This window comes from Alligator mississippiensis, chromosome 2 (assembly GCF_030867095.1).
Source record: "Alligator mississippiensis isolate rAllMis1 chromosome 2, rAllMis1, whole genome shotgun sequence".
Lineage (NCBI taxonomy): Eukaryota > Metazoa > Chordata > Crocodylia > Alligatoridae > Alligator > Alligator mississippiensis.
The window spans coordinates 204,773,198-204,792,934 of NC_081825.1; the positions used below are offsets into that span (position 1 = coordinate 204,773,198).

At 43.1% G+C, this 19,737-nt stretch overlaps 1 long non-coding RNA gene across 1 annotated transcript; it reads left to right on the forward strand.

The window, feature by feature from the left end:
• Positions 1-2,034: 2,034 nt before the first annotated feature.
• LOC132248710 (uncharacterized) lies at positions 2,035-8,799 on the forward strand. The gene is made up of 3 exons (XR_009460051.1): positions 2,035-2,167; positions 7,622-7,760; positions 8,389-8,799. It is a non-coding gene; the product is annotated as an uncharacterized LOC132248710 (long non-coding RNA).
• Positions 8,800-19,737: the final 10,938 nt, after the last annotated feature.

The following is a 19,737-nucleotide window of genomic DNA, read 5'->3' on the forward strand; positions in this document are numbered from 1 at the left end:
GGGGTACAGCGGTGCAGCTACATCTTTCTTTTAAAACAAACACCCTGGGAGGGACAGTGGCACTTCCATTTAGGCAATACTGAGGGACTCAGTTGAATTCATGGCTCAGTATAAACCACCTGACCCCCACCAATGTCTCTTCATTCCACAGGTGTTAAAGACCCTTTCTCCTTTTCAATGGTCTCAATGTTTTGCTATTCAAGCTATCCTTTCATCTGCAATTTTGCTATATGTTAGCCATTCCTGGTATGGTCTCTCTTCTGTTTTACAGCCCTGAAGACTATTTTTAGCTCTAGCTAAAAACTTTAACTCGGGGGTAGTAATATTAATTCAGGTATAGAAATGACTGACAGTGAAGCATTGGGGGCACTGTCAAGACACCAAGAAGACTAGATTTTGTTTTATGAATTTGAGTATGAGCTGTATATTTAGCTATGACTACAGGGACTAATGAAACAGTATCTTTTGACTATATTTACCTGGTTTCTTGTGTTTTTTAAACTTAATTTATAATCTAGCAAATAAGCTAACATTCCAATATTATATATATAATACATTTATATTTTATATATATATACACGTGTGTGTGTTTGTGTGTGTGCATTAGCTAACATTCCAATAAAATTATATATTAAAATGAATAATATAGTGCTAGGCCCCTACCATATTAGTAAAGCTTCTAGTTTCTCTTTAACTGAAGAAAAATATGTCAAGTTATATGTGATTATGCCCCACATCATCTTCATTCCCCATTTCAAAATCCTACATCTGTCCATGCCACTGGCTACAGCCAAATATGATACATACTGATGCAATGCAACTTCCCCTCAAAGCTCTGCCATTGTGCAGTCTTACTGACTTGCAATATTTTTGCTATTTCGGTTATGAGTATTTCCTGAGGAAAGGCTGCCAAAGTGTTGTGATTCAATGATGTGGGTAACTGCTCAAAACTGCTCCATTGCATGTTGCTCTGCTATATTGAAAACTTATTCTTAGTGCTTTAACCTTGCCATTATTGTATCAGGTTTGTTTGAAGAACACAGCCATTGCCTTGTTATCTAATCAGGGTGATCTTGTTATAGTGTTTATAAAGGACTCTGCCCCTCAGTACGCCTAGTTGAGCCACAGTTATTTGTGTTTTGTTTTTGTCTGAAGGCCTACTGGGATATGTTTTGCGTCATGGTCTGAAAACAGCCAACTCAGCTTAAAAACAGGTACCGAAGGCTCAGCAGGGAGAACACTTTTCCCACTCTTGTGCTGTATTGTTTATCTTTCTGGTAATGTTTTAATAGTTCATGGCCCAAACTGCAAAGTCCTGACCAGCTTTAACTCCCTCAGTGAGGTTTTGTATATGCATTGCGTTCTTGCAGCAGTATGGATATATGCTTGGAGATGGGTCAGAAAATATGAAATAGCAAATAGAGTGTGTACATCAGTTACTGATAATAGAGGCCACATAAATGTATTTTAAATACAGTAGATATCATATGGACTGGCACTAGAAACATCAACACTACAATGGAGTCACTGTCAGCTTCTGGACTGTAAAAATCCATATGGGACTAATTGATTCCTCTCTATGGAATACCTACATTTTGTGGCAGGTAGTTTATGACGAATTAAAGAGCTGTACCTCATCTGCATACAATAAGAGTACCTTGTAAGGCATCTATTAAAAATGCAAATAAATTAAAAAATACAAATGTATGTACTTAAAAATACAGACTCTCTCACTACAGATTATAATGTTCAAATGGGAAAGCCTGGCCCTCTGATGTTGATGGAAGATTTACTATTGATTTCTATGGGCTCAGGTTCAAGTTTCAAGTGCCCACAGCCTTTATGAAGGTATTACACATATATTATGGACACCAGAAATAAGGCAGGAGAAGGATTGATTTTTATTTAAAATGTTTCTTAAACTGCACTCAATATCTGAGTGCCTTCCAGTGGTGAATTAAGTGATGTGACTAACATTGTAGCTTGTTTTTTCATCCTCTCTCCAGAAGTGTGTGTGGGGTTGCAGCGAAGAATTTTGCCAAAAGGGTGTGGTTCCAGTGACTGGTGCTGCAGCCCTGCTCCCAGCCTCCTCCCTCTGATTCCTTCCCATTAGGGCAGGCAGACAGCACTGCATGAGGAGCAGCCAAGGACTTAAGTTCCAAGGAAGGTAAGAACCCCCCATCCCTGCACACATGCCTACTACTACCGGGTACAGTTCTGGGGGTGAGATGTGTTCCTGCCATTCCAGCTGGGCTGTATGGAGACTGGATTCACCAGGGACTGCAGAAGCAGCAATGTCCAATGGGCATGTTCTTCCTCCCTGTGCCGCCTTCCGGACTGGCAGGAACCACTTGGAGGGAGCAGGCAGGGAGGGGGAATACATCTGCATGCTGCCGCTGCTGCCACAGTCCGGGCCTGAGCACAGTTCCCATGCAACCCAGCAGGAGCTCCCCTCAACGCCCTGCAAAGGTTCTGTCTCTGTGGCAGGCAGGGAAGAGGGATTTGGACAGGAAGGAAAGGCATGTCCCCTTCTCTCTAGCATGGAAGTGAAGGGAGAAGGGGAATGCTTACTTTCTTTGAGTCTAAAGTAGTTTCTGGCTGCTGCTCCGTCAGTGGGATGGCATGGTCAGAAAGCAGGGGTGCAACTGCACCCCCTCTGGATCCGCCCCTGGAACCACTGTTCTGGTCTATGCACAGAATTGCACTGCTTTAACTGAAACTGATGTAGATAAATTGTGCAATTTCAGCATGATTCAGGACTCCAAACTCCCAGTCCCCATTAAACACTGTATTTTGCAAAATGTACAGAACTGTATTTGCCTATATTTTAATCTCCCTTCATAAATATGCAAGATTGCCAGTTGTTTGATTTACCTAACAATAAAAACTTGTAAATTTCTGCACACTGTGGTCCCAATTAAACACATAGCTAACCTAGTTAGCACAAGACTAATAATTTTAGGTATACAAATAGTTCCACTAACTTCAATCTGACATAACTAGGTTAAACAAAGCAATTGTTTTAGCTTCTACTTAGCTTGGACTGTGAATGTTTCTTTCCCAAACCTGATGAAAGGCACCAGAAGTCTAAAACCTTGTCTTCTGACTCCCCCTACTCGAGAAATTGGTCCAATACTTCATATGACTTCATTTCATAAATCTTGCTTCTTTCTCATCTATGGATTATCATGGGTACACCACGACCATTAATTAATTGTAATTATTTTGTATATTTTATCTAATGTATCTTGTTTTATTTAGAAGAATAAAACTGTGCTAGATAACAACACATAGGGTCAGATTCTGATACTGTTATTTGGATTTTAAAGGCCTTCAATATGGTCTCCCATGACGCTCTTATAAAAAAACTTGGGGATTGTGGGCTGGTATAGTCCATGGTCAGGTGGGTTGGGAACTGGGTAAGGGGTCGAACCAGAAGAACGTTAGTGGGCAGGTCTGTATTGTCTTGGCAGGTGGTGATCACTGGTGTCCTGCAGGGTTGAGTTCTTGGCCCCATGCTGTGCAACATCTTTATCAACAATTTAGATGAGGATGTGGAAAGCATGCTGGCCACGTATGCAGACAATACTAAGTTATGGGAAAAAGCTATCATGCTAGGGGATAGGATGCAGATCCAAGTGGACCTGGACATGCTGGGAAGGTGGGTGGAGTAAAACTGGATGCAGTTCAATAAGAATAAATGCACAGTGCTTCATCTGGGGAGAAGTAACCAGCAACATAAATACAGGTTAGGAGGAGATGTCCTGGCCAGCACAATGGCTGAAAAGGACCTTGGGATTATAGTTGATGCCAGGATAAACAAGAGCTGCCAGTGCAACGCTGTAGCAAACAGAGCGAATAGCATACAGGCAGTTCTCGACTTACAACTGTTCAAGTTACAACAAATGGCACTTATGACCTTTGTAAATTATGACAGTTTCAAGCTTCCGACGGGGCTTCAACTTTTTGACACTAGACACAGTTGCCACCAGCTGGTTAAGTCTGATAGGGTCCAGAAGGGCATGGGGGGGGAGGGGCATGTGCCCCCAGATTTGTGCAGGGTGGGCGAGGCCAAGGCTGTGCCGGGCTGTGCTCTGGGCGGGCAGCGGAAGGCACTGGGAGTGGGAGCTATGCTCTCCTGCTGCTCACCCAGCCAGGGCAGGGTAGAGCTGCTGTGCTGCCTCTGGACAAGTGGCGTCCAGTAGCCAGAGCCACCCCAGCCTCCCTGTGCCTCCCGGCCCCACCCCGCCCCAGTTGGGCGCTCAGTTGCAGGGCATATGGGGTGGGGGGGGCATGAGCCCCCAGCTTTGTGCGGGGCAGGCAGGGCCAGGGCTGCACTGGGCTGTGCTCTGGGCAGGCAGCAGGGGCTATGGGGAATTTTAGGCTGGCTGCAGGCCCCTATAGCCCCTGTTCTGCCACCTACCCCACCCTGATCCAGGGACACACTCCCCACACATGACCTGCTGCTGCTGTCGCTGCTGCTCACCCAGCTGGGGTGGGGCATGGGGAGACCATGGCAGCTCCAGCCACTGCACTGCTAGTCCATAGGCAACACAGTGGCTCTGCCTTGCCCCAGCTGGGTGAGCGGCAGGAGGACACAGCCCCCACTCCCAGCACCTTCCGCCACCTGCCCAGAGTGCAGCCCAGCACAGCCTTGGCCCTGCCTGCTCCATGCAGATCTGGGGGCACATGACCCCGCCATGCCCTCCCAGACTGGCAGTGAGAGCAGTGGCAAGAGCCATTGGACCAGCTGCCAGATGAGAAGCTCCCGGACCAGTGGCTCGTAGTGATGGGAGCTGCCCATCCCCTCCCCGTGCCCCCTCGGCCCCCCCTCTCCACCCTGGCTGGGCAGCCCTTGCCTCAGTCCCAATCCCTCCCTCGCTCGCTGGCCATTGATCCCCACCCAAAACAGACTTACCTGCTGGAAGAAGCTGTGTCAAGCATGGTAAAGGAATCAATCCCCTATTTATAGCATTGTTCCTATGGGAAAATTGGTTCAGAGTTACAACATTTTCACTTAAGAAGCCGTTTTCAGGAACCAGTTGTGTCATAAGTCTGAATACTGCTAGTACTGGAAAGCATTAGCCAATGCATTGTGAGCAGGGCTAAGGAAGTGATACTCCCTCTCTACTCGGTCCTGGTGAGGTCCCAGCTGGAGTCTAGTTCTGGGCACTGCACTTCAAAAAAGACATGGAGAAACTTGAAAGGGTCCAGAGAAGGGCCACAAGAATGATTAAGGGCCTGGAGGACAAACCTTATGAGCAAAGACCAAGGGATCTGGGACTGTTCAGCCTGGGGAAGAGAAGAATGAAGGAAGACTTGGTGGCCAGCTATAAGTATATAAGGGGTGAATATTGGGAGCTGGGAGAAAAACTGTTTAGTAGTGTGCCCCAGGAGAGGACAAGGAACAATGGCCATAAACTGATAGAAGATGGTTTCAGGTGGAATGTAAGGAAGAACTTCTTTATTGTAAGGGTGACCAGAATCTGGAATAGACTTCCCAAGGAGGTGGTGCTCTCCCTAACCTTGGAAGTCTTCAAGAGGAGAATGGACAGACACCTTGCTGAGATCACTTATCTCAGCAGTACTCCTGCCCAGAGGAGTGGGGTTGCACTCAATAATTCTCTGAGGTCCCTTCCAGCCCTTAATTTCTCTGATTTCTATGAATTTATATTATTCATGCTAAATCTACCAGTGTACTTTAAAGGTCCTACATAACATGGGTTAGGATGCTATGGCCTAATCCAAAGCTGAGGGAAGTCCATTGGAATTTATAAAGATGGATATTTATATGGATACTACAAAAAGATCTTTAAGAAGTTGACTAGAGGTACTTGGGGAACTAAGCAATCTTTTTAATAAACTAAATGCAATTAATAAAGCAGGTGCATTAAACATTTAAACAGGTGCATCTAGAAGCTTAACAGACAGTAGCAATGGTAACTAAAAAAAATCCTTATTGATTAAAACAATATTTACATACTCATCTCCCCAAATTATTCTCTAAAATTAGCTTACCAAAAATTGAAATTAAATTGGGCCATTTTGTGCAGTCACCATGATCAGCTGACCTATCTGTCATATCTGTAAATGAGATATTTTTATGCCAGTATGACATAGAAACTTGTAACATATAATTTTTGTGGGAAAAGTATATGCAATCAGTATGAAAAACTTGAGAATACATAATATTAAAATGTCTCTGCTTTTTAGGTATAGGTAACACTGACATTACTATTTATTTCCTGTTTATTTTTCCTTATTTTTCTTCCAGTTTCCTTATTTTTCCTTTTTAGAATTTGTATTCAACCTTTGTTCAAATTAATGATGTGTAGGGGTTTAATTATCTACTCTGCTTCTACTTTTGGGCATTACAAGATTACTAATCATACCACCTTCTGGGGAATTACCAAACCCAGTGATTACCAACAAAATTGTAGCTGAATGCTTGTTATCCATATTCATTATCCAATTAAGAATATGCTGGAGTTGTCAGCAGGACACTTCCACATGATGGCTTGATGAAAAACTATCTTTCAAAATAACTGTAAAGTAATTTCTTTTGGTACTTGTTTTTCAGACCATAACTACCTCCTGTGCATACACATTGATACAATAAAATCTGTATACAGTGTGGGCATTAACAGCTGTTTATGCAAAACCCTCTGGATAGATGTGGAGGGTCATTTTGATACTTGACTTAAATTATCTTCTGTCCACAGAAAGGTGAACAAAGTAGTAAAGATGGAAAATATCTACATACATTTGTCCTGGGTTCATAGCTCGGTTATTTTGGAACATATGCACATCACAGGAGATGTTCTTTTCCTAAGGCTCTGCTTTTTGCTTTTTTATTTTAAGCAAAAAGTTCAGGCCTAGGTTAAAAAGGGCTAATCTGAATTTTAGTTTTCCCAGACACCCCACTCCTAAAACTATCTCTTCCTCTTTGCAGAACTCCTCCTTTCCCCCTCCCTTATCTTTGCTTTTTTCCTACTTTTTAACTTTGATTTTGATCTGGAACAAAGATGAACAACGATCATACCATTACTCAAGAATAAACCCTGTACTGTTGGTGGACTTGCTTCTGACTTTCTACTGTATCTGGATCGTCTAGTCCCATAATCCAGATTCAGGGGTCCTCTGACATTTAATTCCTGGATCCTTAGGCTTTTTTAGCATAGAATCTCACTACTAGCACTGGGGAAGACCATATCCCTTGGGCCAAAGCCTACTGTCTGCCTGACCACATAGGCTAAGTACAAGGGAGTTCTAAGGGAAATAAGATACTGAGCCTTAAGAGCTCTGCCCATTGTGTCACCATATTGTTTGTGGACCTACTGGCCTTGTCCCAAGTCTCTCTACTCTAGGCCCAATGTTGGGGTAACAGAAAGGTTTGCTGAACTGCTTAATACACCTGGGCCAGATTCAGATTGGTAGCCTAACTCTTGCCTAAATCCATTATGATCCAACAGAAAGGTTGTATCAATTGGTTTAGAAGTTTCATAAACCAGTTTGATCCAAATCAGTTCAGTCTGATACTACATTCAACTAGGTTTATCTTAAATAAGTTTCAGCCATTTTGAAACTGGCTTATGTTCACTGAACTGCTGTTCTGTTACAGGTCTGTGAGAGAGAACCCTAGCCCTGTCGTGAAGAAGCAGGTGCGCCCCTATAAGGCCAGAACCTTCTGGGCACAGAGGGCTGGTGAGGAAGGGGTTAACTAAGAGGAAATGCCCTGTTGGACTTGGTCCTGGCCACAGGTGATTATCTGGTAAGGGGGCTCCAGGTCCTTGACCACCTGGATTATAGCGATCATCGCTTGCTGGAATTCATCATCCAGTGCAGGGTGACAAGAGCCTGCAGCAAGGCGGTAGCCCTAGACTTCAAGAGGGCCAACTTCAACGAGTTGAGGAGATTGGTGGGAGAGGTGCTGGGGTTCTCAAGGGCAGGGGAACTCAGTGCCCAAGGTGAGTGGTTGTTCCTTAAGGAGACGGTACTCGGGGCCCAAGGGGTGACAATCCCAACAAGAAGCAAGGGGGGCAAGAGTGCCCGAAAGCCTCCCTGGCTCACCAAGGAAACCCGAGAATGCCTGGTTGCCAAAAAGGCGGCGTACACCCGGTGGAAGGGGGAGGCTATCTCCAAAGAAGAGTATACCTCCACTGCTTGGACCTGTAGGGGAGCTGTTAGGAAAGCTAAGGCGGACATAGAGCTAGGACTAGCGTCCAAGATCAAAGATAATAAAAAGTCCTTTTTCAAATATATAGGGAGGATGAAGAAGGCACCAGGAAATGTGGGGCCCCTGCAAGATGCGCTGGGCAATCTGGTGGTTGCGCCAGAGGAGAAGGCAGACATCTTTAACAAATTCTTCACCTCTGTTTTCTTGTGCAGGGACTGGGACTCCCCCACCGTGTTTCAAGACGGACTCGAGGGGAACGCCTCAAGACTTAAGGTTGAGGAGGACCAGGTTAGAGTGCTTCTGGAGGGGTTGGACGTGTTCAAGTCAGCAGGTGCAGATGCTCTCCACCCCAGGGTGTTGAGGGAGCTAGCAGGGGTTATTGCTGGGCCCTTGGCAAGGCTTTACAAGCACTCGTGGTGCTCGGGTCAGGTGCCATATGATTGGAAGATAGCCAATGTGGTCCTCATCTTTAAGAAAGGGAGGAGGGAGGACCCGGGAAACTATAGGCCCGTCAGTCTTCCTCAATCCTGGGGAAACTGTTTGAGAAGATCATCAAGGAGCACATCTGTGATGGGCCAGCATCGGGGATGATGCTCAGGGGCAACAAGCACGGTTTCATTAGGGGCAGGTCATGTCCGACCAACCTGATTGCCTTTTACGATCAGGTCACAAAAGCATTGGATGCAGGTGTCGCCATGGATGTAGTCTTTCTGGACTTCAGCAAGGCCTTTGACACTGTCGACCACCCCATCCCCATTAAAAAACTAGGTGACTGTGGCATCGATGCCTACACGGTCAGATGGATTGCTAATTGGTTGAAGGGTCATACTCAGAGGGTGGTGGTGGATGGGTCATATTTGACCTGGGGGGGAAGTGGGCAGCGGAGTCCCCCAGGACTCGGTCCTTGGGCCCGCACTGTTCAATTTCTTTATCAGCGATTTGGACGACGGGCTGAAAAGCAACCTGTTCAAATTTGCTGATGATACCAAAATTTGGGGTGAGGTGGGCACACTAGTAGGGAGGGAAAGACTGCAGAAAGACCTGGATAGGTTGCAAGGGTGGGCTAACAAAAACAGGATGCATTTCAATATGGATAAGTGTAGGGTGCTGCACTTGCGCAGTAGTAACTGGCAACACACTTATAAGATGGGAAACTTCCTTCTTGAGAGCACGGAGGCAGAAAGGGATCTTGGAGTCATCATTGACTCCAAGATGAACATGGGCCAACAATGTGAGGTCACGGTCGGCAGGGCTAACTGGGCCCTATTGTGCATCCACAGGTGCATCTCAAGTAGGGCCAAGGAGGTGATCCTCCCCCTCTACGCGACACTGGTCAGGCCACAGCTGGAGTACTGTGTCCAGTTCTGGGCACTCCGCTTCAAGAGGGATATAGACAACATTGAGAGGGTCCAGAGGAGGGCCACCCGAATGATCCAAGGACAGCAGGGCAGACCCTACAATGAGAGGCTACCTGAACCTGTTCAGCTTTCACAAGAGAAGGCTGAGGGGGGACCTTGTGACCATCTATAAACTCACTAGGGGGGACCAGAAGGGTTTGGGGGAGACCTTGTTTCCCCTAGCGCCCCCCAGGATAACAAGGAATAACGGCCACAAGTTGTTGGAGAGTAGGTTTAGGTTAGACATCCGTAGGAACTACTTCACAGTTAGGGCGGCTAGGATCTGGAACCAGCTTCCAAGGGAAGTGGTGCTGGCTTCTACCCTGGGGGTCTTTAAGAAGCGGCTCAATGCCTACCTGGCTGAGGTCACTTGAGCCCAGTTTCCCTCCTGCCCAGGCAGGGAGTCAGACTTGAAGATCTACAAGGTCCCTTCCAACCCTACTTCTACGATTCTATGAACTGCTGAACTGGGATGGCTAGTCAGCTGACTGGAAGAGGCAGGACTATAAAAATCCTGGATTGAACAGCAGTAGGGGATCAGCAGCCGAAGGGGAAGGAGGGCCCCTGACAGCTCCAGGAAGAAGCTTGGGGAGCGGTCCATGGCAGGAAGGGGGAAGCTACAGAAGCCCCTGTGAGATAACGATTGCATCCACAACCAGGACTGTAGCCGGTGGTGCAGAGCCGAGACTCGAAGAGAATTCATGTAAGCTGACCTGCTGCGTTGATTGAGCACGTGCAGTTATTATTATTATTTTTTCGGTAATTATTGAACAAGACCGGATGTTTGGGTGAGGCTATTAGGGTTGGAGGCGGCCTCATTTTTGGGGACCCACCCCAGAGTGGGAGCCCTGGCACCAGTGAGGGAGCAGCTCTTGGGGCACAGACCCTGGCACCAGTGAGGGCATGGCTTTTTGGGGGGCACAGACCCCGGCACCAGTGAGACGCAGATTGAGACAGGGCTGCGTAGAGCCCGAGTGCCAGTAAGGACGCAGTTTGGGATGACACAAACCCTGGCACCTGAAGGACGATCTTAAAAAAAGGCAGGGAGGCCTGGTGCACCTTGGGGTGCAAGTGTATTTTCTTTGCTTAGACTGGCAGGGGTCACACCCTGGTTTTGAACTTGTGGTCCCCTTGCTGTGGGGCTGGCACCCATGCCTTTGGGCCAGGGAGTGCCATGTTTCAGAAGGGAGCAGAGAAGGGGGCCATGAGCCTCCAGGCACTGGAAGGAAAAGCTAGAACCTCAGAGTCAAACCTTGTTTGGTGGGTTTGGATGGAGAGGCCTAGCTAGAGAAAAGAAAGGAGTCAGGCCACCTGAGGACAGACCCCAACATACCCCAATATAATAGGCAGTCTCCTGCTCGCATAATAATTTCCATCAAGATGTGACAGGTGAGATTAGGGCAGGACAGAAGAATTCCAGGAGGGCTCCAAGGGCGCCCCATGTAAGGCACGGATGACCAGGAAGATGGCGCTGGAGAGCGCAACTTGTGACAAGGTCTAAACCAGTTTCTGATCCTTGAAATTGGTTAATACATAACTTCCGTCCCTACCCGAAGAGAACAAACTGAAGGAAGCCTGACTGTAGCTTAGGTATGAGGGAACTCAGCTGGGAGGAGACTTGTGTTCCTGTGTCTACTGCCAGGGATTGTCTAGTTACTAACCAATGGCTATCTAACATAAAATATGTAAACAGTTCTGAAAGAATGGACCCAGGACTCTTCTTTGCCAGGTGAGTATCCTAGCCAGTGGGATAGAGTCAGGCTCCCTCTTGCTTGTTGTCTTTCTCTGCCTCTCTGAATCTTGCATCCCTTTCTACACAGTGGCCCAACTTTAACAGCAGCTGTGGAAGCAGTTTTCCCCCTCATATTATTTTATAGCCTGGTTGGTACAGCACTCTCCTGACTGCTGGGAGGCACTGAGGATTTCAAGCTCTACCCATGTGCATCTGCAGACAACTTTCAAACTCTCAAGTATGTTAGTGATTGTTCTGGGCTTGTCCCTAGTGTCTGCTTTCAGTGGACAGATAGAGATGAGCCCAGAGCAGACTTGTTCTCATGCCTCTGGGTTTGGAGCATTTTTATGGTGGTAGAGGGTGGAGCATGCCTGTCACCATGGTTCAGAAAAGCCCTAAAAAGTCAATCTGGATTCTACGGTATGTTCTGTGCCTCTTTTTCTTATGTAGTAGAAATATGCTGGTTCCAGTGTATTTGGATCCTTCCTCAGTCACTCTACCAAAGGAGGATTTATTACTGAGGTCCTATGACAAGTAGTAGCTTTGGAAGGCAGCAGTGAAATAATGTTAAGGTGAAGGATTCTATAGCTGCATATTTTTTCTTTATTAAGCAAATATAATGGGGATAATCTGCAATAACTTGTATTTCTCGTACATAAAGCACTGAAGAAACTACAATACCTAAAATAAGATTTAAAGCATTGTACTTCAATATTGTGTTTCATCGCTTCTGTGAATTAAATAGGCTTGCTTCTTTATGATTCCCTGCCACCTTTTTACGATAGTATATACTGTCTCTGTTCATGTCACACAGCCAAATCATCTGTCTACTGAATTTCAGAAACAGCATTAGCCATGTCAGGTCCACTTAATAGGTATTAAGAGTTAGGGTTTTAATAGATATAATATTCTCCATAGTGTCACTACCATCATGATCACTTTCATTATTTTACTCAAAAGTGACAACTGGGGCATTTAGATGTATGATTACATTTTATATAGGCAATGAACTGTTCCTTAAGATACTATAAGAAACAATGAGTCAATGTAGTGAAAAGACTCAAGTGTTAAAGGGCTCATTAAGATGTTAAGTTATATTATTTTCTGGTAAGCAGGGGTGATAGGGGTAAAGACTTAGCAAAGCAAAGGCCCAGTGTAACAAATGTAGTAAGTTTCAGTCTTCATATTTTAATGCATGTTACTGTCTATGGAACAGAGCCAAGGATGTATCAAGATTAGACAAGCCATGATAACAATATATGAATTATTATGAAAGAATTGTATTCCTCATCTACCTTTTCCCTAACCTGAATTTGTCCCTAGAGACTGTTCTCTCATTTTGGACTAACTGAAAGAGCCCTCTGCTACATTTGTTTTTGTAAATAAATTAATATTAATCAATATTACAACAGAATTACATTTATATTAACCTTAAAAAAAAAATTTGGAAGACATGAATTTTCTGATTTGAAGCTGTACATTCTCTCTTTTTCTTTATTTTGTATTGATTGCCTCAGCAAGAACTGTGTGACCTAGGAATTTTTTTTTTTGAATGGACTAAAAGCAAAACCAAAAATGAAAATAATGGCATACTTTGTATTCTGCAGTTTACATTTTTTTACTTCATTCTACTTTGTAAAATAAATTATTTTTCAATAATTTAAATGTATGTTATGAAGAAATTGACTAAACCCTTTAATAAATACTAAACTATTACACTGAAATTCTCAGGCATTCACAAATTACGTCATGTCTGCAGAGGTAATGAAGATTAAATATGCTCATTCAAATGCTCTGTTGATAATAATTAAAATTGTGCAAAACACAGCAGTTTCAATTTGCTGCATATACGTATGTAGAGAGACCTTTTTTTTTTATCAGATTCAAAAATTCAATGTAAACTTAAAAACAATTTTACTTGGCATGTTGTTGTAAACATTAGAGTTAGCTTAGTTTCCACCGGCTAGATTAGCTCAAAAGCCAGCACATGATTGCAAAGCTACTGATGAACCTAGTCCTAGTTTTAGGTTTGTAATTAATCTCAAACTCAGTCATGTTTCACCATGTTTTGCATTTCAATATGAAATATCAGGATTATTTTAATAACTATATATTTTTCATTGTTATAAAATAAACTAGATCTTTTCTTTTAAAAAATCTTGTTTTCTTGTAGCACTTAACTAAATAATGCTTATCCATAAAATTGAACAAAGAGTATATATAACCAGTACATTTTTCCTCATTTTTCTTTGCTGCCCTTATTCATCTGGATGTAACCTGAGATCAGAATAATAAAATATCTTCATAAACAAATCCACAGAAAAGTTCTCCCAAGCCTCACCAGTGAGTACGTTGGAGAAAATTGTTGCTGTTGCAGTCTGAAACATACTTTCTGTTCAAACACACAAATAGTTAAAACGGTGGACACGTACTGTTGCAATTGTACCTGTAAGTGTGGTTGCAGCATGCCTTAGGTCATTCAGCACCATTGCAGGGTCAGCATGGATAGGACAACTTGCTGATGTTCCAGCTGACATAGTGAAATTAGTCTTTCCAGTACCATTTCACAGAGCCCTTACTGAACTTTCAGTGACCACTCCAACAGGCTCACCTATTAAATCGCCACTCACTCACTAGCATCAAGCAGACATACTAGTTGAAGCAGTGGGTAAGTGGGTTGTCAGCCTGCATACATAAAAAGGTAGAAACAGCAGCAGGACACTCTGCTTCAGCCACCCCAGAGATGGATCTGAAGGAAACTCTCAAAAGCTTTCCAGGAAAGATTAAGGGGCAAATAAGACCCATGCACTAAAGACTTTTATTATTTTACCTTTTGCATTTCATGGTCACTTCTGAGTCATAGAAAAAAAACCCACATTTGTTTTGAAGAACCTGTTTTAGAGTCACTTGAATTAACTGCTTGCTGTCACAGACTTCACGGCTCCAACCACACTAATAGTCTAAGAATTGTAGCAACATCTGGTTCCTCTCCAAAAGGGGCATTACATAATGAAACTTGTCCCTGCAGTTAAAAGTGAGAAGAGTAGCAGTTGTTATGCACCAACTTTAGGTACTGGTCTGGGAACTGTTAACAATCCACATGAACTATCATAGTTGCAAAAAACACGGTGTAGTGGTCCATCAAAATGGGATACCCAGTATGGATCTACTCCTCCCCTGCAACTTGCATTGCTTTAATCAAATCATTGGTTTCCAACTGACAAAAGACAACTCTCTAATTCAGACAGAGAGTGAAATCCTTAAGTGTCTTTTCACTTGTTTTAATTGAACTAGAATTTCATCCAAGATGTCTAAGAATGAAGAAGCAAAAGACACAGAAAGATTCTAAACCATCCAGCTGATACTTCAGTTACCACGAAAATGAGCAGTCATTTTGAGTATCAAAATTGTCTAGGAAGAGGGACTTGACCCCACCTTTGTTAATGTCTAGACTTGATTTGCCTGCCTGATTCACACTACTGCTATCCATCTCCTAATGGGGTTAGAATGTTGTAGCTGTGATAGTTCAGGAAATGTATGAGGGATGACGGTTTTTTGCAATATATTTTATTGGAATGACTGTATAGTTGGGAGATAAGTTAAACAAGCTTTCAGGTCCGAACTGCTCTTCCTCAGGTGACCCCAGTATTTTTCTGAAAGCCTGTCTAACTTTTCTCACAACTGTAAACTTGGTCTAATAAATGATATCATGAAACCTTTGCACGAAAACCAACTTTTTCTAGTATTGCCAGGTTATGATCCAAGTCTTATAATCATCTGATACTTTTTCATTAGCTATAGGTTTTATTCATAAAGTTCAAATTTGGATCCAAGATTCTTTGGAGCTTGGTGGGGAAAGAGTTGGACCTGGGATGTTGTTCAGCCTTCTGTAGGACCAGCTCTGACATGTGGAGTTGGATTTGGATCCAGATTCAAAATTTATAATAAGTTTTAATTAAAAAAAATAGACAATGGAAAGTCAAACAGAAGACTTAAGAAGATTGTTTTCTGGACTTTGTGATCTACACTTTATTTTAAGAACACAGTATCTGCCATTTCCCATGAAAGGTTTCACTCACACCTTTTGGCACATTGCATTCTAAACATTCTTTCAGGATAGTATGAAAAGTTTGTGTCTCCCTCTATCCAAAAATAAACCGCAGTAACACCCACACACAGGCCTACTCAAAAGGCTAACTATGGAGCTTCTCTTTCTCTTTCTGATAAGGAAGTTAGGCAGTCCCTTAATAGAAGTCTTGTCTTTCTTTAAAGTGTTGAGTGCTGTAAAGTAACACAGATCTTTCCATAATGATCACTATTGCATAACATATTTCCTCACCTTGCTTTCCAGAAACAGAAAAATGTTTGTCTAGAACCTTCTACTAATATAAAAATAATCCTTAGATTATTTTCCTTCCATGCCACATATTCAGACAAACATTTGTGAATCTGTGAAACATATTAATGATAAATTAAATTTATAAAATGGTTTGGACATGTAACAGGAAAGCCTGGCACCCTTACCAACACCATCTTGCAGAGTGTTGTGGATGCACAAAGAAGAGAAGGAAGATCTAGGACAAGCTGGATCACCAACATCAAAGACTAGCCGGGATTAAAACTGACTGATTGTACAAGGATTCAAAAGACTGGGAAGAATGGAGGAAAGTTATTGTTACATTAAAGGTGTCCCAGTGGTTGGCGCAGCCATGGGACTGACTTGACTTGACTTGAAAGTATACAATTTCTGAGCCCAAAGAAACTTGTATTTCTTTTCTCAACTCTGTTGTCACAGTTTCTTATTGGTAGTGATTTAGTTCTATACTTTGAGCCAAAGCTAGCAATCAAATTAAGTTTCATAGATACCATGAGGCAGAAGGTAGGGCAGGGTGTTATCTTAAAAACTAACTGGTTGAAAGGTGTGAGCTTTAGTATGCAACAACCTACTTTTTAGATGTTATGACAAAGAAGGTTGTTGCCTATAAAAGCTCAGGCCTCTGAACCCATTAGTTTCTAAAGTGTCACCCTCCCCTGCCTTCTGCCTGACTTCAGACTAATACATGTAACCACCTCTGGGATACCATGAATGAAGGTAAACTTCATTCATACAGAAGTGGATGGTGGCAGAATGGTTAAGGTGTCATGCTATGGCTCCAGAAATGTAAGTCTGAATCATACTCTAGACTAGAGCTATTTAACTTCTGAGTGGCTAGAAATGACAGAACCCCCTGGCCGCAGGCCACACAGGCTGCACACCCCTCAGGCTGTGTGCTACATCATGCAGCCCCTCCCTGCAATGGACCTCCGTACTGCACCATGGCTGTGCTGTTGCATCCCACACACTGTGCTGTGTGGTCCCCTCCCGCTGTATGGCAGGTGCTCCCATGCTGCATGAGGTCTCTGGGTCCCCCTAAGTCCCCTGGTCAGAGGCTTCCTCAGCCCTGGAGGCCACAGCACACCATACTGCCCCTGTGCACAGGAGCAGGAGGCAGTAGGAAGAGGGGGAGCCCAGAGACTCCAGGGACAGCAGCAGCCAGAGTGGTGGAGAGAACAGTGCCTAGACTGGGAGCCTGAGGGCTGCAAGTTAAGCCCCAACTCTGCTCTAGACTTATGCCTAAACATGACTTTAAATGGGTACTTGGTTATTCACACTAGGGAATCAAAGGAGTCTGGCTGTAATGCTGGCCATACTACTCCTTTGCACACTGGCTACAAAAATTCATGTGCCTTATTCATGTTTGTCCTATGAATTGCTAGGAATGAGAAGACCTCTGATTTCATGCAGAGTGGATGAACACACTCCCGGCAAGTAACAGGATATTGTGAAAGTACCATCTGCTTTAGTGTGGAATGGCAGTCCAAGCTCCTACAGAGTTATAGCCAGAAAATCTGCAACTATATGAACTGTTCTTGTGAGAACTTGAACCATTATTAAAATGGGCAAAGAACTCTGTATCTTCTTTTTCTTTCCATATTCTATATAATGATCATTTGAAATACATGATTTTGGTGAAGTTACTGAATGGAGGCTACATCCAAAAAAAGTGTGATTTACATTTCATTCCGGCACTGGCTGTGGTTCAAAGTAATTCTGATGTTTTCTGAAGGTCAGTCCAACTATTGTGTCCAAGTTGTTCAGAAATCTCTGTCAGGAACTTATTACACAAATGCGTAATCACCTGAAGCCTGTATGCCTGACTCCTCATGTCAGTTACCCAATCCATTTACTTTCTAGAACCATGAGGCCAACTAAAATTCTTAACTAAAGTATGAGAATAATTTATAAGCAATGCCTTGAAGTATTAAGACACAAACAGTATTTGCCCAAATATGTCACACAAGGCCAGTCTACACTGATATGTACTTTATATTATGAAATTTTTTTTTAAAAATACAGTTCTCAAAAATAGACTCCCAGATTCAGAACTGGACTCATATTCACAGACACACTACATCTGAGTTTAAAAATGCTTACACACACCCCTTTTACACTGCTTCTGTCATGTGCTATGAGGCCTCCTTTTAAAAATGAGCTAAATATAAAAACCGAATGAAAGAAATACAGCTGGAAAAGTAAAACTACAGATGCCTACTTGATTATATATAGGCATTTAAAAAAAGTTAGACATTTGAAAAATGTATTTAATCCATCCAGTTGGTTCTCTCAAGTGTCAGTGTTTCTGCTTTAGTATTAGTGATGTATGTTCAAAATTTTAATTCGTAGGGCAGGGCTGAAACTAGTTTAAGCAGCACTCAATTAGAAATCTTGATTTCTGAGACTTTGACCAGATAGAACAAATATATTTTAAAGGATCATAATGTAAGAGTGATTCCTCACCATATATGTTTCTTTGTATTAATTTAAATTTCATACATCTGGTTCTCGCTTTATCAACTTGGAAAGCAGTGCTTTCCCCTCCAGACTCAGATGCATTTGAAAATGGGGATGCACAAAATAATTTTGTAAATATCTTTGCAGGTTTCCTTTTCTGACACTATGGTTTGTAGTGGTGACTTGTATGCATAAATAGAGAACCTATTCAGTGAGAAAAGCAGAGAAGAAGTCCAGAATTTAAAAGATATGCATCATCCTGCCCCAAATTCATATATTCTGAAAATGAACCTGAGAAAAAAACAGCAAGGAGAAGGCAAAAGGAACTACTGTAGCAGCAGTAAGAGAGAGTATTGTACAGGAGAAATGTAAAAGATAAGTCAGGCAAAAAGAATACAAAGCTAAATTCTGGAGCCAAAAAAGGTGTAGGCAGATCAAGAAATACCTGGGTTAAAGCAAAGTAAGCCAGATCAGATAAGAAGTATTTTAACTCTTTTAACTATTGTATATAAACACAATCCTCTGAACCTGCTATCTTCCATGTATTCTAAACACAGTCACTCCATTGTATGATGATCAGTAAATTAGCCTTGACACTGTTAAAAGCTCTATCTTTCACATATAACTCATGTCATCAACAGTTATTTCATTGGATTGTTCTTGGGCCTCTAAGGACATTCCTTCCTCACCTGACATCCACAAGGCAGGTGATCACATTTGTCCATCTGTGGTGGCTTAACCCATTATGACACTATGGCATTCTTGATGTCAATACAAGAGTATTCTGTGTCTGCAGAACTGTTAGAGATCACAATGACAAGCCCTTTGACTGTCTGAACAGATATTTCAAGACATATAGTGCCACAACACATGGCATTACCTTATTTTTATATTTTGGATGGTGTTAAGAACATAAGAAGTGCCATACTAAGTCAGACCAACAGCACCTATAGCTTGGTATCCTGTCTGACAACGGAAGAGGTGGATACTTTGGTTCAGAGCAGTGGTTTTCAACCTTTTGCAAACCCTTTTGGAAATTCTGAATGGGGGTGCAGACCCCTTTGAATTGTAAGTGTGTGTATTCACATACTTTTGATTGATCATGGTCATCTTTTGCAGACCCCTTAGACATAGTCTGCAGATCCCCAGGGGTATGTGGACCACAGGTTGAAAAACCACTGCTTTAAGATCTGGAAGAACATGGAACTAGATATATACTGAATGATCTATCTCTTATTCATTACCCTCCCTGGCATCCACCATTGTTTGTTTAGAGAGGCCAGAGGAAATATCTCCAACCATAATGTTCAATAGCTATTAATAGATATATCAACCATGAATTTGTCAAGTCCCTTTTATGAACCTAGCAATACTATCTGCCCCTCTCTCTCCCAGGGTAGCAGGATGCTTAGGGTACCTGCCACTTTAGGATGTCTGCCAGCCTGCGGAGCAGCCTCTGTGTAAGGCCAGGGCTAATTGTGGAGTCATCTGACCCAGGAAGCCTGCAGGTGGGCCTAACCTGATGGAGGAGTCATCTGACCCAGGAAGAGGGCTGGGCTTGGACTGGATATTGTCACAACCCAAAGTTGTGATTTTTTTG